The 22,060-nt window shown below is 37.0% G+C and overlaps 1 long non-coding RNA gene across 1 annotated transcript in view; it reads left to right on the forward strand.

Annotated features, from left to right (window-relative positions):
• Positions 1 to 609: 609 nt before the first annotated feature.
• Positions 610 to 22,060, forward strand: part of LOC309631156 — a 381,246-nt gene continuing 359,795 nt past the window's right edge. The window contains exon 1 of the long non-coding RNA XR_014246106.1: positions 610 to 21,587. This is a non-coding gene — a long non-coding RNA (uncharacterized lncRNA). The remainder of the gene's footprint in view (positions 21,588 to 22,060) is intronic.

A 22,060-nucleotide genomic window follows, 5' to 3' on the forward strand; every position in this document is an offset into this window, starting at 1 on the left:
CCAGCAAGTTTCCCACCATCCAGAGATGCCTGGCTATGTTCATTCCAGAAAGGTCTTGGTCTCACCTCTAGTCAGGAAGGCATGGGATCACTCAGGCAGGCACCCCTTCGTCATTCTATCTCAGCCCTAGGGCTAAGAGTAGTGGCTATTACCTATATCTGTTATTCCTCTAGTCTTTATATTTCTCTTTAACTCTACTCTACTCTAGATAATTCTTTATTTACTTTAATCTCCTGTTAATAATTCTTTATTTTAAATTTCTCTATTCAAATTACTGTCTGATTTGCATTTTCTGATTGGACTCAGATATAATAAACATCTTACTTTGTCTCATCTCTGATTGAAACCATTTTTGAGCATCAATAGGCCTCCTGAAATCTTAGAAGGAAAGAGAGATATGAATAAGAATCCCAACAAATTGTAAGTATTTTTTAATTTACTGGCAATTGCTTTCTTGCTGCAAACACAAATGTTTCGGAATTGTTTGGCATCACTGTGCATTGGGCATGTGAACTTGTGTTCAGTTACATCTCTGCTAAAAGGTAATTTAAAATATAAAATTACCTTTTTTTTTATTTTTTAAATTACCTTTTATATTAGGTAAAAGGAGGAGACAAGATGGCAAAATAGAAGGACTTGACACAAAAACACCAAAATCACAACTAACAGCTGAACAACCATCGACAAAAAAGACCAGAACCTACCAAAAAATATATTCCACATCCGAAGACAAAGAAGTCACAACGAGATGGTAAGAGGGGTGTTTTCATGATATAATCAGATCCCATACCCACTGGGTGGATGACCCACAAACTGGAAAATAATTACATCACAGAGATTCTCCCATAGGAGTGAGAGTTCTGAGCCCCAAGTCAGGCTCCCCACCCTGAAGGTCTGGCACTGGGAGGAGGAGACCTCAGAGTATTTGGCTTTGAAGGCCAGCAGGGCCTGAGTGCAGGAGCTCCACAGGACTGGGGGAAACAGAGACTCCACTCTTGGAGGGAACACACAAGCTTTCACATGTACTGGGACCCAGGGCAAACCAGTGACTCGATAGGACCCTGGGCCAGACTTACCTGCTTGTCTTGGAGAGTATCCTGGGGAGGTGGGGATTGGCTAAGGCTCACTGTGGGTGCAAGGACACTGGTGGCGAAGGCTCCAGGGAATATTCATCAGCGTGAGTGCTCCTGCAGGTCGCCATTTTGGCACAGAGACCTGGTTCCACCCAACAGCCTATGGGCTCCAGTGTTGGGACGCCTCAGGCCAAACAATCAACAGGGTGGAAACACAGCCCGACCCATCAAGAGACAGGCTGCTTAAAGTCATCCAGAGTGCACAGCCACCTCTAAACACACCCCTGGACATGGCCTTACCCACCAGAGGGGCAAGACCCAGCTCCACCCACCAGTGGGCAGGCACCAGTCCCTCCCACCAGGAAGCCTGCACTAACCCCTGGACCTCACCCACCAGGGGGCAGACAGAAGAAGCAAGAGAGCTACAAACCTGCAGCCTGAGAAACAGACCACAAACACAGAAAGTTAGACAAAATGAGATAGCAGAGAAATATGTTCCAGACAAAAGAACAAGATAAAATCCCAGAAGAACAACTAAGTGAAGCGGAGATAAGCAATCTAAAAAAATTCAGAGTAATGGTAGTAAAGATGATCCAAGATCTCAGAAAAAGAATGGAGGCACAGACTGAGAAGACACAAGAAATGTTTAACAAAGAGCTAGAAGATTTAAAGAACAAACAAACAGAGATGAACAATACAATAACTGAAATGAAAAATACACTAGAAGGAATCAATAGCAGAATAAATAAGGCAGAAAAACGAATAAGTGAGCTGGAAGAAAGCTTGGTGGAAATCACTGCTGTGGAACAGAATAAAGAAAAAAAGAGTGAAAAGAAACAAGGACAGACTCAGAGACCTCTGGGACAACATTAAACTCACCAACATTTGTAATTATAGGGGTCCCAGAAGGAGAAGAGAGAGAGAAAGGGCCTGAGAAAATATTTGAAGAGAGAATAGCTGAAAACTTCCCTAACATGGGAAAGGAAGCACTCACACAAGTCCAGGAAGCACAGAGAGTCCCATACAGGATAAACCCAAGGAAGAACATAGCAAGACACATTTAATCAAATTGACAAAAACTAAAGACAAAGAGAAAATATTTAAAGCAACAAGGGAAAAGGAACAAATAACATACAAGAGAATCCCCATATAGTTATCAGCTTATTTTTCAGCAGAAACTCTGCAGGCCAGAAGGGAGTGGAATGATATATTTAAAGTGATGAAACAAGAATTCTACAACCAAGAATACTTTACCCAGCAAGCCTCTCATTCAGCTTTGATGGAGAAATCAAAATTTAAGACAAGCAAAAGCTAAGAGAATTCAGCACCACTAAACCAGCTTTACAACATATGCTAAAGGAACTTATCTAGGTGGAAAAGAAAAGACCACAACTAGAAACAAGAAAATTATGTATAGGAAAGCTCACCAATGAGGGCAAATATAGAGTAAAGGTAGAGAACCATCCACACACAAATATGATATCAAAACTAGCAATCATGAGGAGAGGAGAGTACAAATGCAGGTTATTGGAAACACATTTAAAATTAAGAGACCAGCAACTTAAAACAATCTGGTAGATATATATATATGTGTGTGTGTGTGTGTGTATATATATATATATATATATAGACTGCTATATCGAAACCTCATTGGAACCACAAACCAAAAATCTACAATAGATACACACACACAAAAGAAAAAACAATTCAAACAAACTCTAAAGATAGTCATCAAATCACAAGAGAAGAGAACAAAAGAAGAAGAGAAGGAAAGAAACCAACCAACACAAATCCTAAACAATTAACAAAATGGCAATAAGAACGTACATATTGATAATTTCCTTAAATGTAAATGGATTAAATGCTCCAACCAAAAGACATAGACTGGCTGAATGGATACAAGAACAAGACCCATATATATGCTGTCTACAAGAGACCCACTTCAGATCTGGGGACACATACAGACTGAAAGTGAGGGTATGGAAAGAGGTATTCCATGCAAATGGAAATCAAAAGAAAGCTGGAACAGCAATACTCATATCAGACAAAATTGACTTCAAAATAAAGACTGTTGCAAGAGACAAAGAAGGACACTACATAATGATCAAGGGATCAATCCAAGAAGATATAACAATTGTAAATATATATGCACCCAACACAGGAGCACCTCAATACATAAGGCAAATGCTAACAGCTATAAATGGAGAAATCGACAGTAACACAATAATAGTGGGGGACTTTAACACCCACTTACATCAATGGACAGATCATCCAAAATGAAAATCAATAAGGAAACACAGGCTTTAAATGACACATTAGACCAGATGAGCTTCATTGATGTTTATAGAACGTTCCATCCAAAAGCAGCAGAATACACATTCTTCTCAAGTGCAAGTGGAACATTCTCCAGGATAGGTCACATGCTGGGCCACAAAGCAAACCTTGGTAAATTTAAGAAAATTGAAATCATATTAAGCCTCTTTTTTTACCACAATGCTATGAGGTTAGATATCAACTACAAGAAAAAAAAAAATTTTTAAAACACAAACACGTGGAAGCTAAACAATATGTTACTAAACAACCAATGGATCACAGAAGAAATCAGAGAGGAAATAAAAAATACATAGAGTCAAATGAAAACAAAAACACAACAATCCAAAACCTTTGGGATGCAGCAAAAGCAGTTCTAAAGAGGGAAGTTTATAGCAATGCAGTCTTACCTCAGGAAACAAACAAAAAATTCTCAAACCACCTAACCTTACACCTAAAGCAACTAGAGAAAGAAAAAGAAATAAAATACAAAGTTAGTAGAAGGAAAGAAATCACAAAGATCAGAGCAGAAATAAATGAAACAGAGACAAAGAAAACAAAAGAAAAGATCAATGAAACTAAAAGCTGATTCTTTGAAAAGATAAACAAAATTTATAAACCTTTAGCTAGACTCATCAAGGAAAAAAGGGAAAGGACTCAAATCAATACTATTAGAAATGAAAAAGAGGAAGTTACAATGGACACCACAGAAATTCAAAGGATCATAAGAGACTACCACAAGCAGCTGTATGCCAATAAAATGGAAAACCTAGAAGAAATGGACAGGGACTTCCCTGGTGGTCCAGTGGTAAAGAATCCGCCTTCCAATGCAGGGGACACAGGTGTGATCCCTGGTCGGGAACTAAGATCCCACATGCGGTGGGGCAACTAAGCCTGCGCGTGAGAAGTAGAGCTCAAGTGCCTCAACGAGAGAGCCCGCGTGCCACAAACTACAGAGCTCATGTGCCCTGGAGCCCATACACCATGACTAGAGAGAGAAAAACCTGCACGTCATGACTAGAGAGAAGCCCACATGCCACAACTAGAGAGAAGCCCATGCACCACAACTAGAGAGACGCCCACAGCCACAACCAAATATCCCACATGCCTCAACGAAGGGATCACATGTGCCACAACTAAGACCCAACACAACCAAAAAAAAAAAAAACCAGAAAAAAGAAAAAAAAGAAATGGATAAATTCTTAGAAAGGTACAATATTCCAAGACTGAACCAGGAAGAAATAGAAAATATGAACAGACCAATCACAGTACTTAAATTGAAGCTGTGATTTAAAAACTTCCAACAGACAAAAGTCCAGGACCAGATGGCTTCACAGGTGAATTCTATCAAACATTTAGAGAAGAGCTAAAACCCATCCTTCTCAAACTCTTCCAAAAATTGCAGAGGAAGGAACACTCCCAATCTCATTCTACAAGGCCACCATCACCCTGATAACAAAACCAGACAAAGATACCACAAAAAAGGAAATTATAGGCTAATATCACTGATGAATATAGATAAAAATCCTCAACAAAATACTAGCACACCAAATCCAATAATACATTAAAAGGATCATACACCATGATCCAGTGGAATTTATCCCAGGGATGCAAGGATTTTTCAGTATCCACAAATCAATCAGTGTGATACACCACAGTAACAAATTGAATAAAAAACATATGATTATCTCAGTAGATGCAGAAAAGCTTTTGACAAAATTCAGCACCCATTTATGATAAAACTCTCCAGAAAGTGGGCATAGAGGGAAACTACCTCAATATAATAAAGACCTAAATGTAAGACCAGATACTCTAAAACTCGTACAGGAAAACATAGGCAGAACACTCTTTGAGATAAATCACAGCAATATCTTTTGGGATCCACCTCCTAGAGTAATGAAAATAAAAACAAAAATAAACAAATAGGACCTAATTAAACTTAAAAGCTATTGCACAGCTAAGGAAACCATAAACAAAATGAAAAGACAACTCATAGACTGGGAGAAAATATTTGCAGACAAAGAGACTGACAAGAGATTAACCTCCAAAATATACAAACAGCTCATGCACCTCAATATCAAAAAAAACAAACAATGCAATCAAAAAATAGGCAGAAGATCTAAATAGAAATTTCTCCAAAGACAAATGCAGATGGCCAAAAAGCACGTGAAAAGATGCTCAACATCACTAATCATTAGAGAAATGCAAATCAAAACTACAATGTGATATCACCTCACACAGGTCAGAATGGCCATCATCAAAAAGTCTACAAACAATAAATGCTGGAGAGGGTGTGGAGAAAAGGGAACCCCCCTACACTGTTGGTGGGAATGTAAATTGATACAACCACTGTGGAGAACAGTATGGAGTTTAAGTTAAAAAACTAAAAATAGAACTACCATATGATCCAGCAATCTCACTCTGGGACATATATCCAGAGAAAACTATAATTCAAAAAGATACATGCACCCCAATTTTCATTTCAGCACTATTTACAATAGCCAAGACATGGAAGCAACCTAACTATCCATTGACAGATGAATGGATAAAGAAGATGTGGTACATATATACAATGGAATATTACTCAGCCATTTTTTGAAAGAATGAAATAATGCCATTTGCAGCAACATGGATGGACATGGATTATTGTACTAAGTGAAGTAAGTTAGACAAAGACAAATATCATATGATATCTCTTATATGTGGAATCTAAAAGATGATACAAATGAACTTATTTACAAAACAGAAAAAGACTCACAGACTTCGAAAACAAACCTGTGGTTACCAAAGGGGAAAGGTGGGAAGAGGGATAAATTAGGAGTTTCGGATTAACATATACACACTACTATATATAAAAGAGATAATCAACGAGGAACTATTGTATAGCACAGGGAATTCTACTCAGTATTCTGTAATAACCTATATAGGAAAAGAATCTGAAAAAGAATGGATATATGTATATGTATAACTGAATCACTTTTCTGTACACCTGAAACTAACACAACATTGTAAATCAACTATACCCCCAATATAAAATAAATTTTACATTAAAAAATAAAAATAAATAAAAATTTTAAAAATTACTGATAATATTAAAATAATTGAGAACTAATTTGCATACTGTTTCAAAAAGGCCATCTAAATTTTAAAAGGTACCAGAGCGTTTATATTGCTAAACTGAATGTATTAGGGCCAATCAATAAATAAATTGTTGTAGTTTTATGCATTGAGGTTAACCCACGAGCATAAATACCCATTAAAATTTAGAATTAGTTACGTGGATGAAAAAATTTGTGAGCCCCAAAGTGTGAGTTGTTTTGTAAATAAAATGTCATAAAAAAGCTCTGATTAAAAATGTGAAATACTATTCCCCATCTTAATTTTCTAAAACAAAACAAAACAAAAAAGAAAATAATCCATGCTCAGTTCATGCTTTTAATAAAGTAATTTTAGTTTATCAGTACATAGTTCTATAATATGGTGGTTACATTCTTCTATCCATAACCCACCCCATTATTTATTGAGAACCAGTCAATTTTCTAGGCGAACAAGGAAGGTACAGCCCCTGCTGTCACAGTGCTTCTTATAGTCTAATAAAGAAAACTGTTATTAAACAAATAGCAAAACAGTAGTGTAGTAAATGTTACAAGAAAAAAGTTCACGGACTTTGAAAACACATATTGGTCAAATGAACTAAACAAGAAATCATGGAAGGTTTCCTGAGAAAGTGGTATTAACTTAAATAACTTGAAAGCTGGAGTTAGCTAAAGAAGGGACTGATAAGAGGAGATAGAGACATGTTTTAAAAGCTGAAAGGAGTTCAATTTCTTTGGAGCAGAATATGAGGAGACAGATGGGAGATGAAATCACAGAGAAGACCAAATAGAGGTATTTCTTTGAAAGATTCCTGAAAAATGTTTTTTAGAACTTTATCACCATTAAATAGTAGTTATTAATTTTTAATGCACATGATTTAAAAAGGAAATAGAAAGGGGTATAACCCAACTATCCAAATAACATCTTTTGATATTAAAGCAAACTAACAAAGCTACAAATGCAAATTAAGAAAATTTCACATGATACAAAAAGAATCAAATAAAAATGAAAGCCACCATCCTCAGTCTAGTCAAACTCCCTAAATTTAACCACCACTGAAAGTTTTGTTGAGTTTCTTGCAGGGTGAGGAATTGAAATATTTATCTATCTAATGATCTATCTATATATCTATATTTATTATTATATATTATTCTATTTTACTCACTACCAGTGTGCATTTAGATTTAATATGTCATAGTATATTTTGGATATTGTTTGTATTAACACACACAGAATCATCTAATTCTTGTTAATAGTTGTATATTACTCCATTATGTGGATGTGCCAGTAATTTATTGTCTCTCAGTTTCAGACCTACCCTTCTATACTCCTTTATGATGCTGGAACTGGAACTCTGTAGACCATGTTTTTCCTTTCCATGTGCTGTCCACCTCTTTCCCTGATTCCCCATTAATCTCTGCCAATAGGGGTAGAAGAAGGAGAACGGAAGGCTGGAGGACTAAGAGTGTCCTCCTTATTTTCTTTCTATTCCTGTTTCCTTCTATTCCTATTCCTATTTTCTTTCTGTTCTGTCTCTCTCTCCAGCATCACTTCTTTCTTTTGATAGTAGCAGTTAATTTCAGTAGTGGCAGTTGATTCCAATTTTCAGTTTTCCAACACGCCCACAACTCGCTCCTTTCTACCCCCTCAGAGACACAAGTACCACCTCAGGCAGCCACTTCTTAGAAATCTGGGAAGGACCACATTATAATTTTTGTGGGTCCTGGACCGTTATGCCTTTGTGGGTTCCTTCTACCTTAAGAAAATTTTAAAACTATATTTTCTGATGGTATTAGTATAAAGGCAAATACATTAATGTTATTTATAAAAACACTTTCATTGACCTAAAAGTTCATTCTTCTGATTTTAAAACAAATCAGAACAGTCTCATGGTACCCGAAAAGTACTTTGGGCCTAGGCACTGTGCCCACATTGCCTAAGGGGTGATTTGGCCATCGTTCTGTGTCTCAGATCCACAGGGTTCTTCCTCCTAGCTTAGAAGCACCAGTATCAACCCAGAGGTGCTTCCTCCCCAGAGCTCTAAGCCCCAGCTCCATGGATGCCCTTCCTTCAATGTGTTTTGGTAATTCTGACCTCTGTTGGCAGAGGTCTCTTTCTTTGGCTTGCAGATAACCACCTTCTTGCTATGTCTTCACATGTGGTTTCTCTGTCTGTGTTGTCTGTGTCCTAATTCCTCTTTATAAGGACACCAGTTACATTGGATTAGGGCTCACCCTAATGACCCCATTTTAACTTAATTGCCTCTTAAAAGGTCCTACAGTCATATTCTGAGGTACTGGGTGTTAGGGCTTCAATATGTGAATTTTAGAGGAGGACACAACTCAGCGCATAACAAGTGGGCTTGCCAACACTTATTTAACCAGAATTATACTGATAGTTGCTTTTGTTATTTTCAGCTTTAGCCATTACAAACATGTTTTAATGAACATTTTAAAATACATATTTGAACAAATTCTTGTAAGTGTAGCAGTGGTATTAATTTCTTAGGACTGAGATGGTAGGGTACCTTCATTTTTAATTTATAGTTTTCATAGCTATTGCCTTGTTGCACTCCTTACAGTTTCATATTCTTGCTCAAAATATATGAGCTTGCTAGCATTATCATCGCACTCTACATTTTGCTGATCTGATGTGTGAAATATGGTTGTATATTTGTCTTGATTTGCATTCTTTAATTATGAGTCAGGGTATGCATTTCTGTTATATGTTTATTGTCTATTTCGATTTCTTTTTCTGAAGACTGCCTGTTTATGTGTTTAGCTGGTTTTACGTTGAGAGTTTGGTTTTTCTAATTGATTTTTATGTCACAGATATCATCTCTGATTTCTTTAGCTGTCCTTATATTTTCACATCAACTAGTTAACTGGTCATTATCTTTGGTTCTTAGGTTAGAAATGACTTTCAACATAAATCCTTCTATGGTCTCTCCTACGAAAAGCTTGGGTCAGGGACACCCTCCTAAATATCAGCTAATTTATCCATACTTAGAGCTTATCATACCTTTTTACACAGAATTGAAATTGCTTTTTATTCTCTTGTCTTTCCCACTAGATTATAATCTTAAGAGCAGAGATCTTGATTTGTTTATTGAAGCAGCCCAGGTAATTAACAGTGTCTGACTTTAAAGGGCATTTAATACAATTTTGGGACTTCCCTGGTGTCCAGTGGTTAAGACTCTGTGCTTCCAATAAAGGAGAGAAACAGAAGAAAAATTATAAATTTTTTTTTTTTGGCTGGCTGAAGGAAAGAAGGAAGGGGAAACAGTGAAAGTTCTTACTGAGCCATAATCCTTAAGGTTTTGAGTTTGAAAACCATTGATTCAAAAGTATTTGGAGATCTAGTCAGTCAGCATATATCTCATGTATAACTCCAGTTTTTGAAGTTAGCTAGCAAAGTTAATACACTGGCTGTAAGCAAAACGTAGTACTTTCATCATAACACAAGTAGTTTTTTTTGTTTTTTGTAAGAATTTTTAAAAGTATTTTGATTATTTTTAGGTGGAGGCCATCTATGTTGCTCTGGGATAGTTCATAATAGAGATTTGTTTGCCTTCTCTTCTCAACAGAGGCAACTCTGCATCACACTTAAAAGCTTGGTTTCAGCCTTATTTCCACCACTTCTAGCTTTGTGACCCTGTCCATGTTACTTAAAAGGTCTGGTCCCTAGTCTTGCCATCTGTAAAGTAAGGATGATATTATCATCTGCTGCATAGTGTTTCTGGGAGAATTAAAAGAGATAACATCTATTAAACACTTAGCACAATGCAATTAAGACACTAGTTATCATTATTATTAATACTGTCTTCCTTTCTTAGGGATCTGGAGCTTCCTTAGAGTGTGGTGAATTCAGAATATTTTCACTGACCTATCGTTTTTCAAGGATGGCAAGGTAATACATACTTTGATTGCCATGGAAAGTTAAATAGTATTGACTACAATAGGCAGTCACAGTGTGAAAAAGAGACCAATCTATCAGTTAGTGATGGGACAGAGTTTAAGCTGTTATATGTATGTATATGATACCTGCCCTTACGTATCTGCATGTCCTCTTGCATACATATGTGTACAATTGGCCTATTAATCTCATTAGGAAATTGTGGTAGTTGGGACAGTTGTTTCCCCCTCTAAATATTCCTAAAATTTTGTTTTTATATTTTGTTATTTCTTTCCTCTTCTAGAATGCCTCTCATATTCATTTAAATTTTATTTAAGCTATATAAAAAGATTTATGAAATGTGATACACATGGAACTGTGCCTTGAACCACCATAGGATTGTTTCTGGCAAAGTGTAAAAATGAAAGCAGGATTCTTAATTGGTTCTAGGGATGCCTGATTATTTTGGAGTCTGTCTGAAATGGAATGCATTTGTTGTGGTCAGTTTTGTGGTTGAAAGAAAAGGCAGCTGCCTGAATGGTGAGATTTCAAAAGGTCCCAGAAGTACCGTTTCTCAGATCTCTTCATAATCTGCAATTAGAGGGAGATTTTGGGTGGGTAAATCTTTGCATTTTTCACAGGTGCCTTCAAGAAATTCAAACAGTGTGAAAATAATAAGCCATTCTTATTTATTATCTTTTTGAGGTAGTTGTTTTCTGATTATTTTCTAATATAATGGCTAATCTGGATGTACCTGTCAAACAAATAGGTAAAGACCTGGGACTTTCAGAAGCCCATGTTTGGTACTCTTGCAGAGGGACTAAAGGAAGGGAATTTGTTAAATTTGTTAAACAGATAGATATCTATATCCATATCTGTATCTATATATCTATATCTATATCTATCTATCTGATACGTGGGGATAACAACCATATATATATATGAATGCCGGATATGAGAATAAATTAATTAAACCTAATGCTTTAACTCTGAACCCACTGACTATACTGCTACTGCCTTGAGAGGAAAACATATTTCACAATGTCTATCAATCTATACTTTTTCAAGTCTAAAATGCATTTTATTCCACTTATGTCTGTTAATATGGTTACCTCTGGGTTATATAATTATAAAAGATTTAAACTTTTTTGTTATACTTTATACATTTTCTAAAAATGTTAACTACATGTTTGTTTAATAAGTAAGAAAAAATAAGAAAATACCCATTAGGTTTCTACCCACATAAGGAACTGACCTGTAGCTGCCTAATTCCCCAGATCAATCATGAAGCAACCTGTACTTTAAAGAAATTGGAATGGAACAATATATAATTATTCAAAGTCAATACAAATGACTGGTTTTCAACCACAGCATCAATATAATCAGAAGGAGAGTTGATAAAATGCAACGTAGATGTTACTTCAATGATTTTAGCTTAGCAAAATAAACCCTAAGAGAAAAACCCAATCATTTCAAACTTCAATTTTAAAGAGAAAAATCAAAACATTTAACCAAACTTCATACAGAAATGAGTCAGAAAGCTTCCATTCAGTTCAGTAAAGATTTATTCCGTGTGTACTGTCTATCTACCAGATACCACAACATGCTGAAGATACACACAGTAAATCACAGATTATGGAGAAAGTGTTTTACATAAACAAGGAACATATCTAGAAGGATGCAAGACAAAATTACCAGAGGTTTACTCTGCATGGTAAGATTATGGGCAACGGTTCTTCTCATTTTGCTTATTTGTCTATTCTAAAGTTTGTACTATTACATATATATGTATATATTTTTCTGTTATATATACATATATATATTTCTATGTGATGTGTGTGTGTCCCTTATATGACTTTACTATCCACATTTGATCCTCATCCTCCTTTGTAACCTTTATTTCTGCTACTTCTCTCCACAGTTCTTCTGCCCTGCTAAGTAAGAGCGTATCTGTGGGAAGAGGGCATTTGCTACATTAGGTTTTTACTTCACCTCCTGTCCCTGTCCAATGCCCTACTGTTGCCCATCTAAATACCATGTATTTCCAGCAGTCCCACATCCTCTGTGAAGCCTTCTCTGACCCTGAATTCCTAAACACTTGTCTCTTTCAAGGATGGGCATTTTGTGATAAGGTGCATTGTACTGCTATTTAACTTAATACCTTACCCTATATGGTACTTTACATTTCAAAGCAATTTCCCACAAATTATCTTATTTCCTTCTGTGGGATAGTCAGGGTAGATATGATCTCTAATTTTAGTGTGTAGGAAAACAGAAGAATTATGTGACTTGCTTAAGTTTCTAAGGAGTCCAGACCAAGAACACAGTGTTTCTGATGCTTTTTTAAAAATTTTTATTTTATGTTGGAGTATAGTTGATTTACAATGTTGTGTTAGTTTCAGTTGCACAGCAAAGTGATTCAGATATACATACACATATATCCATTCTTTTTCAGATTCTTTTCCCATTAAGTTATTACGGAACAGTGAGTAGAGCTCCCTGTGCTATACAGTAGGTCCTTTTTGATTATTTATATTTTACATATAGTAGCGTGTATATGTTAATCTGAAACTCCTAATTTATCCACCCCCCCCCATCTTTTCCCTTTGGTAACCATAGGTTTGTTTATGAAGTCTGTGAGTCTGTTTCTCTTTTGTAAATAAGTTCATTTGTATCATCATTTTAGATTCCACATATAAGTGATATCATACGGTATTTGTCTTACTTCACTTAGTGTGATAATCTCTAGGTCCATCCATGTTGCTGCAAATGGCATTACTTTATTCTTTTTTATGGCTCAGTAATATTCCATTGTATATATGTACTACATCTTCTTTATCCATTCATCTGTCGATGGACATTTAGGTTGTTTCCATGTCTTAGCTATTGTAAACAGTGCTGCAATGAATATTGAGGTGTATGTATCTTTTCAAATTATGGTTTTCTCTAGATATATGCCCAGGATTGGGAGTGCTGGATCATATGGCAGCTCTATTTTTAGTTTTTTAAGGAACTTCCATACTGTTCTCCATAGTGGCTGTGCCAATTTACATTCCCACCAACAGTGTAGGAGTGTTCCCTTTTCTCCACACCCTCTCCAGCATTTATTGTTTGTAGACTTTTTGATGATGGCCATTCTGACTGTATGAGGCAATACGTCACTGTAGTTTTGATTTGCATTTCTCTAATAATTAGCGATGTTGAGCATCTTTTCATGTGCTTTTTGGCCACCTGTGTGTCTTCTTTGGAGTAATGTCTATTTAGATCTTCTGCCTATTTTTTGATTGTTTTTGTTGTTGTTGTTGTTTTACGTTGAGCTGCATGAGCTGTTTGTATACTTTGGAGATTAATCCCTTGTTGGTTGCATCATTTGCAAGTATTTTCTCCCATTCTGTGAGTTGTCGTTTTGACTTGATATAATTTTATTTTCCACATATGGGGCTACACTTATTTACTTTTGTTCATAAAACTTTGTTCTCTCTGACTAAACTGTAAATAAATTTTATGAACTCAAGGATTCTTTAACACTTACAACTATGGTACACACAATAGGTGCTCAATAAACAAAAAAAAATTTTTTTTTTTTTTTTTGCCCCACAGCTTGCTTGTAGGATTTTAGTTCCCTGACCAGGGATCAAACCTGGGCCCTTGGCAGTGAAAACACAGAGTTCTTAACCACTGGACTGCCAGGGAATTCCCTAAAACTGTTGATTATTTAATATTTTGACAAAGTCTATGAGGCAAATAAACATAAATCAAAGCAATTTTCCTACCACATCATTAACATATAAACCTCCCAATATTAAAATCTATAGGTCTCCTCTTCCTCAGGATTTCATGTCACTATTCCATTTTTAGACATTTGTATTTGTTTAGGATATAAGCAGGACATTTAGAAAAAAAATCAACATTTAGAAAGGGAAGATAACACTCTGATTTACCTGGAAGAGAAAGTTTACTAGAGAAATAGCTTGATTGAGCAGGGTACAACAGACGAAAACTCTCACCGGAATAGATGAAAAGAAAATCATAGGGGAAGAGGGAGGTGTCATGAAATGTGATTTGGAGTTCTTTCTGGATTTTGTATATTTCTGACAAGGGTAGGGAAAGTAGGATTTCACAGAAACAAGATGAGGTTCAAGGTTTGCAAGATACCGATGAGCTGAGATTTCTATCACTGGTGGTTTCCAAAGTGTATAACATCCTAGCTAGCTAATCTAAGAGTGGTAAAATTTCATGGTGAGCTTTGATGCTTCTGGATGAGATTGTTGGAGTGGGGAGCAAGGTGAACCCATCACAATCTAAGGACAGGCAATAAGTGTCCAGGGGAAAGTAAAAGTTTTTCTCATTGAACAAAAGACTACGATCAGGCAAACAGTGATGACAATGAGCTAGGATACTAATGGATAACAAAGCATAGTGTGCAATTGTTTCAATATTTGTATATCATCTTCAAGAAACTCATAATGTCTATTCAGGTCTTTTGCTCACTTTTAGACTGGGTTTTCTTTTACTGTTAAGTTTTAAGAATTCTTTACAGATTCCGGATACAAGTTGCTTTTGAGATATATGATTTGTAAATATTTTCTTCCATTCTGAGGGTTGTCTTTTGCATTTTTTTGATGGTATCCTTTGAAGCACATAGTTATTCATTTTAATGAAGTTAAATTTATCCAATTTTTTTATTTTATTGCTTGTGCTTTTGGTGTCATAGCTAAGAAACGATTGGTTATGAGTTTTCTGATGTGTTGACTTGGTTATGCTACAGTCCCAAGTTATTCAATTAACACTAATCTAGGTGTTACTGTGAAGGAAATTTGCTGATGTAATTAACGTTCCTAAACAGTTGACTTTAAGTAAAGGAGGCTATTCATTTGGAAGACCTTTAAAGCAGATCTTTAAAGAGAGAGAAGTAATTATGGATGAAGCTTCCATAGAGAGGGAAGTAATTATGGATGACAGCTTGGGCCTGTGCTGGTAGAGTTTCATTTTGCTCTTGTTCTTGCTTTCCTGATGGCCTACCCTATGAATTCAAATACACGTAACCAGCCCCCATCATTGTGTAAGTCAATTCTTTTAAAAAAAAATTTAAAAAGACATCAATATCTGTATCTATATCTATATCTGTATCTATATATATATCTATATAGATATAGATGTACATATGTGTGTGTGTGGTAGATAGACAGTTCTATTGGTTCTGCTTCATGTTGAACCCTGACTAATATGGATATAGTATTAAATCTTATCACAGGATAGTGCTTCCCTATCAATAACTTCTCCCTTTTCCGGCCTTATATTCTGCACCACTCCCTACCCCCTCACCCCCCGCCATCCCAGCATTCTCAGAATCTATTCCTATATATACTTTCTCTGTTTCTGTTGGGATATGCTGGTTAGGTCCTGGAGGTCCTTCAGCATATACTACTTTCTTCATCCTCCCCCTCCCCCTCCCCTTCTTCCTCCTCCCCCCTTGTCTTGCAAGATAGATACCTTTGTGTGATTATTAAGCAAGAGGGGGCACACACCTTTAACAGTGAGGAGAGGCCACTTCTGCAGGGAATCCTGGGAATTTGATTTTTGAGTACATTAACCCGTATAGTCCCCTCCTACCTCTCAGGATCCTACACCTTTTCAATCAGAACCTGGACTATGGTGACCAGATTTGCTGTGGTTGGGAATTCCATCTTCTCTGGGGCTCTGCCAATCTTCCACTCTAATTATGGGTTTAATACTCACCTTTTCTGCCCTTCAGATTTGATTGATGAATATCTCTTTACATTCTGCCAAAAATGTCCCCTAGCTTTTATGTTTTATTTTTTTTTTTAAATTGGTAATCGGTCAACCTCAAACTTTCATTAACTTGTCCAGTTAACTGACAGTTTTGAGAAATGGTCATCCAACGTCATAGTCCTGAACCTCTCAGTTACTTGATCTAGTGTCCCAGCAGTGCATTTCCTTCCACCAGTATTTCATCCCAGGTCACCATCTATAACAATTTTAACAATTGCACCACTATAGCATGCCACATTAGCTATCAGTATCTATCAGTGTCAGGATTCTCATCTCCAGCCTGCCAACAGGTGATCCAGTCCAAAATCTCATTTTAGATTTTGCTTGTAAGGACCATGACAAACCCGAATTGTTTTAAGTCAGATACCTTAAAATAGACTCTGAAGCAGAGATCTGTGTAAAGGAGGTTATTGGGAGGACTTTCTGGAATAACACCAGTAAGGGAGTAAGAAGCAAGATTGGGTAGTGAGATGGGGATTAGGATTTCAACCCAGGGATTTTGGGGTGACACAAACATTCAGTCCATAACAGGGGGTAAGGTTTCTACACTCATTCAGAGTGGTAAAATGATGACACCAGTAGATCTTTGTGGTGATGATATAAATCTATATCTTGATTGTGGTGGTGGTTACAGGAATCTACCCATTACTATTGCTATGTCTTTGAAAAAACAGCATAAGAATATACACATATTGTACCAACATTGATTTTTCTGGTTATGATATTATATTAATCATTATGTAAGACGTAACCATTGAGAGAAAATGGGTGAAAGATGCATGGAACCTCTCTGTACTATCTTTGCAATACCTGTATATCTATAATTATTTCAAAATAAAAAGTTTTTTTTTAAATGGGAAAAAAAAAAAAAGATTGGGCAGTGAGAGAAGCTGAGCTGCATTACACAAAAAGGCTTCAGATGTGTCTGTAGGGAGCTCTATAGCTGGGGCGGCATTTTAGAATTGTTCTGAATTTTGTCCCACATTCTAATGGGGCCAAGACTTTTTAGGCCATTATCAACCATTGTTTGGGTAGGGGCTGTCTCTAAAGAGGATTTTCAACTTTGGACAAGGCTGCAACTTTCCCCAGAAAGCAATTTCTGGTGAGGGACTTGGCTATGAACAACCAGCAGCCAATATTCCCAGAGGCTAAAGGAATGAGTGCCTTTCCTGAATGTAGAAGGGAAAGATTTGGGCAGCACACCACAGTATCTGCTCCATCACACTACCATCCACCCAACTTTCAGGCTCAAAACCTGGATTCTTTTCTCTCACATCCCACATCCAATCCATCAGAGTCAGCTTGATGGGACGTCCCCTATACAACCTGAATTTTTTCACCTGTCACCATTTCCACTGCAAAAATCCACGTATTATATATCATTTTCCTTTATCAGGACAATAGTCCTCCAGTGGTTTTCCCTCTGTAGCCTCTTACCATTCTATACTCCATTTTCTTCAACACAGAGTTGATCTTCTGAAAATATAAAACATATCATATTTTAACACCTTCTTATTGTTTCCTATCACAAGTAGCATAAAACTGATGTTCTTCACCATGGCGTATTCTAATAAATAACAGTCGCCATGCTTTGAGTCCAGAACCTGCTGATTCATTACCTCATGTAATCCTCACGATAGCCCTCACAAATGCTGTTATTGTAACTACTTTACAGATAAAGAGATTATATCTTAATGAGGTTGAATGATTAGCCCAAGGTCACGTAGCTGGGAAGTAGTGGGGTCTGGATTTCAACCCAGTGCTGTTTGATTCCAAAGCCCTACTGTACCTCTTCTTAAAATGTCTACTTATGTAAAACTTCCAAGCTCTTGCCTTCAGTTTAAACAAACATTGTTTTGGCTTCTCAGATAACTCCCTCACCTATGAAATCATCATCATTATTAGGAACTCATATTTATTTCTCGAAACATACAGTATTCAATAAATTTGAGTTAATTTTGTATTTTGTCCTCATAGAATATCAGGAAAATGATTGGGAGGGGAGCTAATTTCAGATGGGAAAAGTAAGATGTAAGGTGGTCAAGTGACCAGTTAAAGGTAACAAAGTTAGCCAGTTCTGGGATCAAGAATGGAAGTACGGGGCTTCCCTGGTGGTGCAGTGGTTGAGAATCTGCCTGCCAGTGCAGGGGACACGGGTTCGAGCCCTGGTCTGGGAAGATCCCACATGCCGCGGAGCAACTAGGCCCGTGAGCCACAACTACTGAGCTTGCGTGTCTGGAGCCTGTGCTCCCAACAAGAGAGGCCGCAATAGTGAGAGGCCCGCGCACCACGATGAAGAGTGACCCCTGCTTGCCGCAACTAGAGAAAGCCCTCGCACAGAAACGAAGACCCAACACAGCCAAAAATAAATAAATTAATTAATTAAAAAAAAAAAAAAAAAAAAGAATGGAAGTATGTCACTAACCTCTGACCAAGGACATTTCGTACCTTGGCTTCCTGCCCCCAGTGTGGGAGTTTCCTGATGGGAATGCTGCCTCCACATTTTCAGCCACTCCCCAGTAATACTCTGGAGAAATGCTTCCAGACAATAGTGGAGGAAACTGGAACCCTAGGAGAAGCAGTCTGAAGGACAGCATTGTCTAATTTGGAGCATGGGCAGCGGCTGGAGGGCTTGAGAGCTCTTCACCCAAGTGCAGCTTGAAGTGGCTGCCATCTTTGTGCAGTTGAGAACATTAAAACCTAATGTCTCATTGCGAAAGCTTGGTCTGGAAGTGAGAATTCATCCACACATTTAACTGAAGGTTAAACCTGGGTCATTGTAGTTACTGGAAGTATTGAAAGATGGAGAAATTGACATCTTTTTGTGTTCTTTGTCTCTTTGGCAAAAATGTCCCAACACTTCATGTAAATAATTATAAATAAAACAAAAGTCAGAAGAGTTGCTAGTTAATATTTAATGACTAGTTCTCTGGCAGTAGTGCACATTCCAAAGATTTCCCATTCGGTTGTGTTTATTATACTGCTATAAACTCCAGCAGGCCTAGCTTTCTCTGAGCTCAGAGCACACTTCAAGAGCTAATATTTCCCCTACCTGAGAACTTTAAAAATGGTCTAAAAATCCATAGCCAGATACTATATGTTGGTGCCTTGATGATGTTGTTAACTGACAGAAGTTAGCAGCAAAAACCATCTTCTTGTTTATTACTGAATGGATTATGGGAATATCCACCTTTGCCAGCTTCGTCAGAGAAGGGATCATATGTCCAAAGAGGCCAAATCACTTCAAAACTTGGTACGCAAGCTATTTGTTTCTGGAAAATTAGGAAAATAACCTGAGCTTAAGGGAAACGAAAAAGCTCCATAGGCAAATTTGTAAATTGTAATATTCTGACAATATTTTGTTTAAAATACAGATACTGGGCTTCCCTGGTGGTGCAGTGGTTGAGAATCCACCTGCCAATGCAGGGGACACGGGTTCGAGCCCTGGTCTGGGAAGATCCCACATGCCGTGGAGCAACTGGGCCCGTGAGCCACAGCTACTGAGCCTGCGCGTCTGGAGCCTGTGCTCCGCAACAAGAGAGGCCGCTACAGTGAGAGGCCCGCGCACCGCGATGAAGGGTGGCCCCCGCTTGCCGCAACTAGAGAAAGCCCTCGCACAGAAACGAAGACCCAACACAGCCAAAAATAAATAAATAAATATATAAATTTATTTTAAAAAAATTTATATAAAATACAGATACTGAGATCTATTAAATAAATAAAACTAACATTTTTGTAGGTGTTAGTGTAAAGAATACTTCACATTTGCTATTGCATTTGACCCTGTTAAGTTTTCAAGGATTCATGAAATTCTAGAGTCACAAGTAAGTACCACTCTGAGTATGTCAGGAATAGGAAGTGTTTATGCTTGTATAGAGTAATAAAACCACTGAATCTTTTCCCAAGGAACTTCATACTAGTATTGTATTCTTATAACAGCTGAGTTAGCCAAAGGATTTTTAATTTCAGCTTTATTAAATAGTCCTGGGTCAGGGTTATCTATTTCTAAATGAATATACTGTATGTACACAAAACCATGCAGTGTATAGATCAAACCTTTAATTAGTAATTAGCAAAAGAAAATCTATAAGGAAATGATGTGGTTTATGGGAAAAAACTTCAAGTCACAAATCAAGAGACGAGAGTGCCTTTGAGAGTAACAATAATAGCAGCCTGTATTTATTTAGTTTTTAGTTTGTGCCAAGAACTGTTTTAGGCTTTTTCTATATTGCCCCTCTAATCCTTGTGACCACCCTCTGGAGTAGATACTGTTGTTAGTCCTGTTACGCAGAAGAGGACACTGAGGGATTGAGGGGTTAAGAACTTGCACAAAGGTGTTGAACTTCTAAGTGGAGTTGCTGGGATTCAAAACCTAGAAATCTAACTCTGGAGCCCAAGCTATTAACTGCTCTGCTAAATTGCCTTTTGATTAGCAACACTACCCTTGCTAAGTGAACATGGTCTTTATTTTATTTTCCCAGTCTATTCAAATGATCTGATACCTGCCATTGCTACTTCCGCAAAGTTGTTTTCAAGGTTAACTGAAATAATATATTGAAAAGCACTTTAAAAGATAATGTGCTCTTCAAATATGAGGTGATATTATTATATTGTATACAATGGTTAGTTACTCAGAGCAATGGTCCATGAAATGGTCAGCCATGAGTGTATTTGGTATACTAATAAACTGAACCACTGAGATAGGCTTCTAGATATATACACATTAGTTCTTCCCAGAATTCATGAGCAAGTCAAGGCTCAAACTGCCTCTGCGCACAGTTATTTGGAGATACACAGGCATATTTCTGGAAACAGGGAGGAACTGCTGTAATTGTTTGCACATGCAGACATTGTCTCAAATATGATTTCGCTATTTCAGAGATTCCCTTGTCATAACTACCAAAATGACACAAGCAGTACTTTTTTGTAATCTCCATATTTGACGCATGAAAGAAGACTTAATTCCTGTTTGAATAAACAACATAATAAGGTTATTGAGATTAGAGACCATTACTATATAAAATTATGTCTAAGTGGCAGATATAATTAACATTGGATTGTAATTACACTAATTACAAGTCACATTAAGACACTCCAGTAATGACAAAGTGAGAACCCTATAATTGAATGGAATAAGTAGGGAAACATGCTGCTCACACTAATTACCTAAATGAGCTAATATGTCTTCAGAGTGACAGTCATGCTCAATGTTATTACGCAGACAAGGCAATTGAGTGAGGTATTTTAAAAATATATATATATTTTTTTCTAATTTTCTTTCTTTATTCTCTCCAGGACCTATTTCAAGTCATCAGCAGCTTCAGAATTTTTCTCCTGCGCCAAAGAAAACAAAAACTGCAATTAGAGCTTTCTCTAGCCTTGTTAAAGAAGAGCACATATAACAGTAATCCATAAACCCAGGTAAGATTCCAATCTTAGTGTATATGGAACACACTGAACACCAGTTGGTTTCTTGAACTGGGTAACGTTCTCCAATTTCTCCTCTGTCCTGGCTTTCCCAGCTTACCAAGTCAAGTAATGGTAGCTCACCGTGTAGTTTGCAGCCTTGAGAATCATCAGATGGGGGTTCCAAAGTACCAAATATGGCTTCCAGCAGCCCAGCTCCAGAGAAGCCCTGGAGAGTGATAAAACCTGAATTATTCAAGGCAATTAATACCAGCATCATACTGGAACCCACATTTTAGCCCAAGCTGTTAAGTGGGAATATAAACTAATAGTATCAATAGAATATGAATTCATGGCACTGTGAAAATCGTTTATATTTTGTTGTTTCTTTTCCCCCCTCACATTACCTTTCCTTTATGTACCTCTAACTGTCTGGGCACTACTTGGGTAAGAAAGGAAACAAAAAAACAAAAACAAAAACAGACTGT

Source organism: Balaenoptera borealis (assembly GCF_965194805.1).
Source record: "Balaenoptera borealis genome assembly, chromosome: 6".
In the NCBI taxonomy this organism is placed as follows: Eukaryota; Metazoa; Chordata; class Mammalia; order Artiodactyla; family Balaenopteridae; genus Balaenoptera; species Balaenoptera borealis.